At 37.6% G+C, this 12,309-nt stretch overlaps 1 long non-coding RNA gene across 1 annotated transcript; it reads left to right on the top strand.

Moving 5' to 3' along the window:
* Positions 1–4,396: 4,396 nt before the first annotated feature.
* LOC146456407 (uncharacterized) lies at positions 4,397–8,354 on the top strand. Its single transcript, XR_014858777.1, has 3 exons — positions 4,397–4,547; positions 5,436–5,542; positions 6,479–8,354. It is a non-coding gene; the product is annotated as an uncharacterized LOC146456407 (long non-coding RNA).
* Positions 8,355–12,309: the final 3,955 nt, after the last annotated feature.

The following is a 12,309-nucleotide window of genomic DNA, read 5'->3' as shown; positions in this document are numbered from 1 at the left end:
ACCGTCAAGAAGAAGAAAACAGCAGGACGAAATTCAATATTTACTTGAGGATGAATAATTAGACTAAAGAAGAACTTCCTGACATAGCACAACAGTTTAAATTCAATCGAAGGAAAACGGAAGAAAGAAGCAATCTAAATTGAAAACTAGACGAGCCAGTTGGATCAGTACAGTAAGCAGTTCCTCAGATTGTGCTATGCATTTATTTTCTGCCTGTGTTGGAAATATTTTGATATCACTTATCTAACAAAAAAATGAAATACTCAAAAGAACTAGGTATAAAATTAGTCGATTCGGATTTCATTTCCCGTTTAAGTGTTATAAGCTTCTAGTAATTTCTGAAATTTTTCTTTCCCAAATTGTGTAGTTTGCATCAAGTGAACACAAGAAGAAGATAACAGCAGGAAGAGACTCAATATTTACGTGAGGATGAATAATACGACAGAAGAAGAACTTCCCGCACAACAGCCTGGCGCCATTTGGTCCGTTCTTTTCATCGTTGAATTCACAAGCATATTTGTAATCAACGCTTGTACTCTCATCGCCTTTGCAAGAAATCGTCAGTTACGCAAGCGCACTACGTACCTGATAATAAACCTGACTGTGGCTGATTTATTGACTGGCGCAGTGTCAGGACCTTTGGAAATCTACTACCCATGGATGGAACCTAAATTTGGGTTTAGTTGGAAAGAATTCAGTATTTTAATCATTTACGGCATATTCCCAGTACTTTCCCTTTCTAATCTTTCCTTAATTTCTTTAGAGCGACTTCACGCCACGCTTTATCCTTTTCGGCACTGTTTAATTGGGGAACGTGTTTACTTGAAGATCATTACAGGCTGTTGGTTGTTTGCTTTCCTCGTTACATCTGTGATTTCTGTTGTTTATCTCTGGAAACCGGTACCTAGTTACTACCTATGGATATCATTCATTGTCCTAATCCTCCTTATACTCGTAGTCTCCTGTGTCATCATTGCTTTTAAAGTCAAAACCAATCCCCTTCCCCAGTCTTTTGGTTTAGTTGCCTCAGGCAGGAAACTGTCGGTAACTTTGTTCATAGTCGCTTTTGTCTCCATACTGACCATTTTACCCTGGGCTGTTTACGTTGCCAGTCCAGACGGTCTGTGGATTCAGTTGTCCAACTCGAGACAATCACATATTAATCATGCAATTCTTTTCTTGTATTACACCAATTCTACAATCAATCCATTGATCTATGCCTTGCGAATGCAAGAGTTTAGGAAAGCGGTGAGGACACTTTTTAGGAAGACTCTGGTGCCAACATCTGATCAGCCCATTGCGCTTCATGGAATATAGTGTATACTGTTCTATCATGTCCTGGTTTTTTAACGCAGTGTTAAGATAACCCAGTATCAAAACTGTGCCCCATTCACGCCAAGGCTTAAACACGTTTACAAGCTGTTTCATTCATAAAAGCTGCTTTTGGATTTTTGTCCGCTACAGATTTTGCACAAATGAAAGCATAAGTTAAACTTTACATCAATCCTATGTCAAAGCCAATGGCTCTGCTTTCTGTTACCAATTTTCATTTTATTGAACCTGGTTTAATTAAACATGTTTTGCTGGTGTGAATGGGGCTCGCTCTAGATAGTCTTTCATAGTCACACATGTTATTCAAAGCCTTTTTATAGTTATCAAAACTAGGATATTGTTTATCTAATTATTAAATCCATGCGGGCAGCTTAGATAGGTGGCAGATATTAGTTTTTTTAGTTATTGAAGTTGAATTATTACGGTAAATAAAATGTGTTCTGGAGCGTTAAAATAATTGTCTTGCCAGTGGACGTCTATCGGTGGTTTCTATTGCGATTAGGGCTTAACTGCTTAACAGTATCGGCCATCGCGCTCCACTAACACCATCAAGGACAAGCAATGAGACTTATCAAATTTGTACACAGTTTCACTTTAGGTTTAAAATGCAAACTGTATTGTATCGTCATAAAAAACTGTGCTTTTCCTAATCTAAAGATGCTGTAACTCAACTAAGCTGAAGAATACTGAAAAGTAAATTAGAAAAAAATTCAATTCTCCTTTAGAACTGATGTCTTGCTTAAAAATGACGAAACAAACTTTTGTTTTCAGGCTTTCATTATTCAGGAGAGATTTGTTCGTCCTGGCGAAAAATATTTTTAACTGCAGTTTCCTTGCTCAGTCATAGTTTGAAAACATAATTATCAGACGGTATTCTTTCAAAGGAAGACCGCGCGATAATAATGATTAGGTTGCATCTCGTGCTCTCTTATCCCCTCTAGGTGTAAACTCTGTATTTAAAGGTTTAACCTTTGAACCAAGCATTGTGGTTGACTTTTTATGGTACATGTAAAATATCAAAGATTTTTAACTCATCTCAGTCGTAACCACCAATTAAAATCAACAAAACCTAGCAAAAATTGTATATTTTCCAACACGAGAGGTGTTATCACTATATGATACGTAATATCATATATGTAATACTATGTATTACGTATACCACTACAAGATTGTAAGAATCAACCATGTACATTAAAAAAAAGCACAAATAAAGATTATTATTATTATTATTATTATTATTATTATTATTATTATTATTATTATGTTATGACGGATGAAACAATCCACGTGACCAGGTGCAATTATACGTAAGCTACTGGGAAAGAGCATTCTGTGAATTAAAAGTTGGTGTTACTTTTAAAGGCCCAGTTTCACCCATTCGGCTTTGTGGCCGTTTGTTATTGTTTAAAAGCGCTTCTATTGTTTAGTCTTGCGATCTGATTGGTTTACCAGAATATTCCCGCTGGGATGAAAGTCCTGGCGCATTCAAAATAAATCAGACCACGCAAATCGGACTGGTTGATTTCGTTTCAGTCGCTCCGATTTATTTTAATCTCTATACCTATAAGAAATATGTACTCTCCAAAGCGCTCGAGTTTTTTGTACTCCTTTGTGTAAAATTCTCGGCGAACGAAATTCGAGGTGTGGTTCGTTTTTCTGCATTCATTCCTTTGAGCGACGCGGCGAAACAGTCGAACAGTTAAAGCCGGCAGCCCTGAACATTAAATTATTTTGTCCGAAGATTTTCATATTATTGTTGTATAAGTTAGACAGTAATCTTATAGTGTCCTTTCGATTATTATAAAAGCTGACATGAAATGAAATTAACAGTGCTGGACTCGTTAGCTCAGTTAATATCGCTTTGAAAATTAGAGCGAGCTGCGTCGATCCGGTCTATCTTACTATCATGAAATTATTTCTACCTTTAATGATAAAGCAACGATGTTACGAATGAATCTGCAGCTTACTAAGCAAATGAGTATTTTAATTTTTTTGCCTGTGCGAAGAAGAAAAAACGAAAGAACGCCACCTAGAAAACCATACAGTTTATTACGTCTCTTCCCGAATGGAGCTAAAAAACTTACGTGTTAAGGTCAGACATCCGTAGAAATCAGGAGCATCGTTACAACAGATGCATGCATGGGGACAACAAATCCTCCTGCTTCTTTGTTTCAGAATAAAAGCGAGACGAATACATTCCTTCGGAATAAAAACTGTACAACTACATTGTCAACGGCGAGATGTTAATTAGAAGCGACCGACGATTTTCCAATTTTCCATTCCACACGAAGACTGTTCTCGAAAATATCCACATAAATAAAGCGAGAGGATATTATACAAAGCTTAGTGACACGAAAAATAGTGATATTCCAGGAAATGAGCTCGATGAATGTGGATTACTTTCGCTATTTAGCGCTCGCCGGTAATTTTCTGCATTTTCGACTGTGCGAAATTCAGCTCGGCGCGCAATGTCTCTTGGGTGAACATGGGCCTTTAAGCCACTGCCTCGTTGTGCCCTTTGAAATGACCGACTCATAGACCAAAACGGCCAACTTTCCATAATGGTTAGCCGGAAGGCTTGATTACCAAAGTGCTTTTTACTTAGCCTGATTCTCAGTATTAAATTTTATATTTGTTCATTGATGGCTGTTTTTGACGAGCTGCGCAAATAAAGAAATCGCTTTTTCAGGTCGAAATGTCAAATGAGAGAAAATTTGTTTGGAGTTTGCGTTTTCCTGGTTGTCTTGTTCATTCATCGAAGACAAAACAAGTGGTCCAGGTGAAAACATCTGAGACATTTAAAGAACCAATGAGAATAGGGCTTTTACCATATATGTCATTAGCGTGCGTTTGATGTTTATCTAATAGATGATTTCCCTTACGTCATGGTCGGAGTACAAAAAGAGCAATCAGCTAACTAAATGCATGAATATAACAGGCCATTCCGATTTTAAAAGGTATGAAATGGGAGATTGTCTGAGTTCTCATAAAGAAGAGAAGAATAAACGTTTCTGTTGAGAAATATCGACACCATACGTATAACAACGTGACCTTAATGCCGACTGCAAAAAAAGAAGGGCTAATTTAATGCAAATTAACTGCACTTTTAATAGAGCGACAAGAAGCTAAGCTGTTGTATTTTTAGGCTGGAACATATTTCCGACTCACGACGGTTTCTTAGCTTGAGTTCTGGTGATAATCACGCTTACAAAAAGGTAAGTTAATTAAGTGTATTTTAAACGAGGCAGAAATTAGTTTGCATTCACTGATTAAAATTAGGAAGGCGATCAGAACATAAAACTTGTAAATCGTCCCAAACATTCAAATTTGTTCTGTATCCTGAATACACTGCAGTTCCGTTCAGTGATTCAAATCTATAGGGGAAAAAAGTATGAAATCATCCTTTTTCAATCTCTGAATCTCACAGATCGTACCGAATTCTAACATGACTGGTATCTACCTGTTATCGATTGATATCGAGTAAAAGAACCGCCTCAGAGTGAATAGAACCGAACGCTATGTTTTAACGCGGGAGAAAACCGGAGAAACAACTAGATAGAAACACGCCTACAATAAATTCAACCAAATAATGCATGGTGTCATTAGTGAGAGTCGGAAGGCAATTACTACCATGGATCCTAACGCTGGGGAGCCACACGTATATAGAAATTGTTCTTCGGTGTCTTTGTCCGATTCAAAGGGTGCCGGTCATTTTGTAAAATGTTTTGCGCGCAGCCATCTCTCCGGGGTGTCACATTTATGTAGAGAGGATACTTCGGAGTTTTAGATCGCGGGCCAAAAATAAATGTTGCAATTCACCGGACAAGGGATAAACCTTCTTCCCGACTGAAGTATCCTGCAGAAGAGGCGTTATTCTTTTGGCCCTCTTTATTGCTCGCCTCGCGCTTGCCTCCGCTCGTCTGAAAAACGTACAACAATGACGCCTGTTTTGCAGTTAATTATAAAAAAAAAAAAAAAATCGTAAAGTAATCCTACGACTGCTCTGATCTCATTAAGGAAGGTAAAATATGCATAAAGGAATACTAAAGTTATGGTGACTTCTTAGAGCTCTTGATACTCGTATACTTTTATTTGTCTTCCAGCTCCAGCTGACACGAAGCAAGAAATTTTACCATTTAATATTCCCTTGATATCCGCAAACACATTTGATAGCCGAGACAAGGAAAGAGAGTGTCGACGTCATAGCAAGGTAAAACAGGACTATGTCGGCTAATGAGAGGGGCACCGGTGATACGAAACAAAATCACAAAACCACTTTACAAAGTAGAAGTTAACTAAGATTCGTCATAGTTAAGTGATAGCTGAGAAAAGGCCGAAATAGTACCATAACAAATCAATGGAGATCAGTGGGGAAAAACACCCATTCTGTCGCTCGCCTCGCTTTAAATAGACAAGTCTCTTACTTTCTCTGGGAAATTTACGTTTTTTACCGAGGCAAAACTAGATTTAGCAGACTTGGTGGAAAGCTGGATACGATAACAAGTTTTTAATTCTTATTAATTTAACTTGTCAGGTTTTTTTTAAAGAGAAAATCGCGAATGAAGAATCCAGTCTCCAGTTGTGTTTCAAATTTTTTCATTATTTATTTTCATGTCAATCTTTTTTGCCACTGCAAGTTGTTTATTTATTAGTAAGTTTTAAAGCTGTCAATTTTTTTTCCTGAAGAGTAATAATAAAAGGAAAATTTTGAAGATTGTAGATTGTGGTTTTTCCTGTGATTGTGCCATTTCCCCATATTTTATTTTTTTAAAAAAAAACCCGCACTATGTTCACTGAACAGCTCTTTGTAGCCTAAGGTAGAGTAGGATCCAGCTCTCAATATGTTTTTATTTATTCACTTAAAGAGTATATATATCAACCATTGTTTTCTGGATGATTAAAAGGCCATAACATATTTAATGTGTTAGTTTTTTTAAACTTAACTTGGAATAGCCCTTTTGACGGTTAATGTTTCTCATTTGCATTACAATGTTATCCAACGTGGATGCGAGGCAATTTCGGGCTAAAACGACAAAATAGCCCGAAATTGCCTCACATACATGCTAGATTTCTATGTAATTCAAAAAAGCAGAGTTAACCGTGAAAAGGGCTATTGTTATCAAAATAATTCTTTTAACTTTTGTAGGTTGGGTTTGAGTGAAGAAGTCAGCCGATTACAGCAGTAGGAACGCTCACGTTTCTTTTAGAACCACTTGATGATGAGCGATGACACTGATAATCAAGCTTCCGTTAAAAATAAGGCTTCCGACTTTATTTCCCCGCAAAAGCCTACAGTCCTGTTTGCAGTGCTTGTTTGTGAAGTCATTGTGATATTTTTAATGAACACCTTCACTCAAATCGTCTTTGCCACAAACCAGCATTTACGTCAGCGCACCACGTACCTCATCATGAACCTGACTGTGGCTGATTTACTTGTGGGAACAGTTACGGCACTTTCCGATGAATACATCCCAACTAAACATAGACAGAATTTGATTATCTTAAATTAAAGGTCCTTATTAACTTATTTCCAGTATCATCCCTCGCTAATCTTTGTTTGATTTCCCTTGAGCGGCTCCACGCAACAATGTTTCCCTTTAGGCATTGCTTAATTAGAGAATGGGCTTACTTTAAGATTATATTTGGCAGTTGGTTGACAGCCTTGCTTCTGTCATCAGGGATGGCTGTCCTTGATAGCTATGCATCAGATCTAACTCAGTACGCAGTGGCATCGTACATTGTCCTAACTCTCCTTATACTTGCAATCTCCTATGTTATCATTATTGTAAACGTCAAAAGCAGCCCTGCTTCTCAACCTTTTGGTGCAGTTAGCTCAAATAAGAAGATCTCAGTGACTTTATTCATAGTTACTATTCCCTCTGTACTAACCATTCTGCCCTGGGCCATTCACACTGTCATACCAATCAGTTTACATGCGAATGCGAAAACGTTTAGCATTTCTTATTCACTACTTATAACATTTTATGCCAGTTCTGTAATGAATCCATTTATTTATGCCATACGAATGCAACAGTTTAGGAAAGCAGTTAAAGAACTTCTTTGCCGCCAAAGGACTCTGGATTTGCGACGTGTTCAACCAACTGAACTTCATGCAACGTAGTGCGACTTGCCAAGTCCTAAGGCTTCTGTATTTCACCACAGTCAGCTCGTTTCTTGGGAATCTCGGGAGCAAGCTGTACGGGAACATCCGCAAAAAAAGGTAGCTAATCCAACTACCTATTTAGAACAGGCGTTTTTTTTTCATTTTCTGTGTTCGGTGGAGGATCCTCCCCCTCTATATCTACGAGAATCTTGAATCGATGATAGTTGGAATTTGTAGGGTAAATGGTACGTCCAGACGTGTTCCCGTTGACGTCCGCAGCGGGAAAAGACAGTCTCATATGACGTGAAAAATATGTCATGAATTCTAAAAGGCACACATGTTGGATCTCTGGACTTCCCAAAAAATATTTCCCCAAAAACATCAAGAAAGGAACGATTGCCACAAGAAAGTTGTGAAAAACCCTGCCTGTTGAAATTGGTTGCTATGGTAATATTACATTCAATGAACACTGACCTACCAGTTAAATATCTGAAAAAATGCACAAAACCTAACTACAATCGAACCTCCCGTAAGCGACCACCCATAATGTTAAGGATATGTGGTTGCTTACGGGAGGTGGTCGCTTATCAGAGGTAAGACCACAGGGGTCTAAATTTCGGATAATTTACATATGGTCATTGCCGAGACCTAACCCTTTTGCCGCTGTTTATCGAAACCCAAAGTAATGACTTTTCTTTAGACTGCCTGATTTAGGAGCAAACAGTAAACGACATTTTTACAATGTTACATTTCAAGCATAAAACATCTACAACTTTCGCGTCTGTTTGTTTGTTACATAAAACAGTTGACGTTCTTTATCACCACAATTTTCTGTTGAGTAATACAAGGTTGAGAGAGTCATCACTGGTCATGCATGTATATGCATGCTATTTACAAGATAAGAGAGTTAGTAGCCCAGAAAGGAGAGACCTGGGACATTTTTCAACTAATCTCAATTCTCCCCCCTTTCAGCATAAAAAACCAAAAAAAATCAAGCAACAGCCAAAATTAACACCAGAAAGCAATTAAGTAGTATATAAAAATCAGAAAAAAATCAAAAATCCGACCACTTTTTCAAAAAAAAGTGTCCCAAATCAAGTAAACGTGCTTCACAACATTTTAAGAGGAAACCGCTTAAGACTTCCTTTCTTGTGGCGAATTGAAATATTACGTCAGCTTTAGAGGAAGTCAAAAGTAAAAACTTCCTAACCGAAGAAAAATAGTATCACGTTTGTTCGATTACATCATGTTAAAACCACTTGATTGGTCATCCTTTGACAGGATTGACTTCCTTTTTCTTTTATAAAAGAGCAATCAACGCATTTTTGCATCAATTTTAAAATGGCTGATGATGGGGAAATGTTGTGGGATGACACTTGTGGTACTGAATTGCTTGGCGTTGCAACAAATTTAACTATCTCTAAAGAACAAGAAGCAATACTGAAGGAATATATTAACTACCACGATGAAATGAAAACATTTCTTGAGACCTGTCTTGATAAAGGACAAAAAGAAGATGAAATCGCGGCGAGTGTTTACTTCAAAGAAAACAAACCAAGCAAACCGAAAGCGAGTCTTGGAAACTTGTTTGGGCACAGAAGTCGGAGACACCAACAAACTGTGGAAGAAATGCATGAATTTCTGAAATCAAGAATCATAAATCAGCAACTTCAAGAAGCAGAGCCTGCTTTTAACTCTTCTGTTTACCAAAGTTGGGAAGAAATTTCACTTCAAATAGAAAAACACATACTCTTCGGTAAACATAAAAAAAATCAAGCTCTTGTTGCGGACATCAATCTTGGTCTTCTCTTGGAAAGTGGATCACAAATTTATCAAAGGGAAAAAATTATCAAGCGCGTGACTGGAACTTTCGATAAGTGGATTACAAATAACACAGACATTTCTGTTCGTCATGCAAGAAGACTTAGAGCTTTGGCAAAGGCTTTACAACCATTTCCACGCTTGAAAAAACTTGATTTAACAACAACAGAGATGTGCAACAACCTATCAAATATTCTCAAAGTTCTTGAGATTCCTGAGTTTAAAACCTTTTGGTCACAAACAACTTGAAACTTTTTTTATCGTTGCCAAGAAAACGATGCCTTAGAAACAGCGGCCATAAATGTCCGCCGTTGTCAAGAAAACAATGCCTTAGAAACAGTGGCCATAAATGTCCGCCGTTGTCAAGAAAACAATGCCTTAGAAACAGTGGCCATAAATGTCCGCCGTTGCCAAGAAAACAATGCCTTAGAAACAGCGGCCATAAATGTCCGCCGTTGCCAAGAAAAAAAATGTCTTTAAAACTAAATAAAATGATTTTTATTTCATACGCTTGTGATTTTTATTTTTCACCAAACTAAAATTTACATATCTTCTTTGGATATGTAAATTAATCGCTTTTAATTTTTTTCCCGCAAAACAAACAACGAAAAACCGCCCGATCTCTTCTCAAATTCAACTCTTAACTCGCTACGTCGAGAAGGGATCCGAGTTTTTTTTGATATTTTTTTTTAATCTCCTCTTTCAAGGCATCAATATCAACTGCCTTCGTCGGTTCGCTTTCCGCTTTCACTTCGTTCCTTTGTTTATTTCGAAGACGCTCTTTCATCGAAAAATATTTTTCAATCTCTCGCAAAATCGAGTCAAACTCACCATCAGAAATGAATCCATCCTTCAAAGCTTTCGAAATCAAACGACTCACTGACAAATGCGACGATTCAGCGAGAGAAATAGTCTTTTCATGTTTTCGCACTTTATTCTCGCAATTTTGACTCCCGGCCATTGAAGCCGATGAAACGAGTGTCGTAATTAATGCAGTCAAACTCAAAGGAACTCCGACAGCAATCCCGATTCCACTCAATGAAGTTCCAACACTGCTTGATGCCAACACGGTTGTCAAAAAAACTGAAACTGATGTTATTTTCGAAGCGATTGATTTTGCTCTCTTATACTTCTTGCTGACTCGTTTGTAATGAGAAATTTCGCCTTCGAGTTGTTTTTGACAATCACAAATCTTTTTCAATCTGAATTGCGCAACGTCGCTTCGCTCGCTCACTTCGTTCGCTTCGAGAGAAGGATAAAGTTGTGGCGCACTTGGAATAATATTTTGTTCACTCATATTTTATTAAAAGATCTCAAATAATTTCAAATTCAAATCTCAACGGAAGCCCATTAAAATCGATGAACTCACCAGTTTCTTCCGTCACTGTGATTCGCAAAGAATCGATTATTTTTTTCCCACCTGCTATTTTCCGAAACGGGCTATGTTTTGATGAATATTCAACTCTTTCGAAAGGACTTCCTTTGATGTCAAAACACGCCAAAACATTTGAAGGTTTTTCATTGAAAAAATTTTCGTTTTTATCAACAAGATCGCAGTTGATGAAGAGGTTGTTGAATGAAGCCAAACGATTGATGATGGTATCTCCACTTTTCAGAGTGTGCCGTCGTTGGGCTTTTGGCGAAACGTCCTGACTGATATCAATCAGACCAAGAAGATGAGTCAGGTCACGATCAAAAATAACTTTTCTTCCAAGAGGATTTTCAATCACAATTGGACCTTTTTGGTCATCAAGTTTTACTTTGATGTTTACTTTTTCAAGTATTTTCTTTATATCTTTACCGATTGTGTAAAGAGTGTAATTTTCAGGATAAATTCTATTGACAGCACTAACGTTTTTGTCATCAAATATGCTGATTTCTCCTCTTTCTTTCAAATTAAACCAAGAATTATAAAAAGAGCAACTGATCAACCTGATGAACCCAAATTTTTCAATTGGTTCATCAAAGTAAACCGTGTGATCATTTGAATTTGTCAAAACAGTCAAAACAACCATTTTATTTTCAAAACATAAAAAATGGAAAACTTGTTTAAATGGATAGATTCCCACCCAAAAGAAGCAAAAAGACTTTCCGAACAAGCAGAAGAAAAAGCGTGGCGAAACTTCAAAGCCAAATTTCCCAACGCTGACCTCAGCAAATTCGTTGCACAAGTGGATATGACCGACAAAACACACGCAACAGCTCAAATAAATTTGGTTATTGTTCCCGGTCAACATTGGCAAATTGTTTCACCCAACCCCAAAGATTGGTCTGTTGAAATGAAGAAAGCTCTTGGATTTGGAGGCTTTCCAATCGAGCTAATTCTCAATTCAAATCCTTCAAATCCAGTTCCAGCTGTTCCATTTTCAGACAAAATCCCCGAATCTTTTGGGGAAATCCTTAACCAACCAATCAAAATTTTTGTAAAACCCAACGAAAGCTTCACAACAAAATTCCGAGAAATTTTCGCGAAAACAAAGATCACCCACAAAACAGCAAAAGAATCAAGAAAATGGCTGAATCAACCAAACATGGACCATTGGCCGCAACAACTCAACTTTGCCTTTTGGTGCGCAACAACAGCTTCTGGAATCTCAAGACATCTCGTCAATTCACTCCCACCTCAAATCAAGTCCTTTCTTCTTTTCCACATTTATTTCACAACAAGAAGGATTCTCTTCGAAATGGGAGGAATTCAAAGTGAATCTGCTCTCCCAGGTGATCCCACATTCAGTCAAACTGAAAACAAATTCGACATTCCTTCATACAAGAGAATCTGTGCAGAATTTCAAATCTCGCCAAACGCAGATTTCAGATTCACCTTTGGTCAAAATTTTGGACTTGGATATGTTAACATATTTTATCCAGGAGAAGGAGACTATGCACAAAAGCATTGGACTTATCCTCCAGCAACCCTTCAAAACCCATCAAGTCAAAGATTCTCCGATGAAGGCGGAACTGACGCAAAAGGAAACAGAATTGATTTCATCAGAAACGATCAAGGAGCTGACAAACAATTCGAATTTTTCATGTCAAACGGACCTCTCAATGGA

This window comes from Pavona decussata, unplaced genomic scaffold (assembly GCF_977016875.1).
Source record: "Pavona decussata unplaced genomic scaffold, jaPavDecu1.1 SCAFFOLD_254, whole genome shotgun sequence".
In the NCBI taxonomy this organism is placed as follows: Eukaryota; Metazoa; Cnidaria; class Anthozoa; order Scleractinia; family Agariciidae; genus Pavona; species Pavona decussata.
This window is presented reverse-complemented; position numbering and strand designations above follow the sequence as displayed.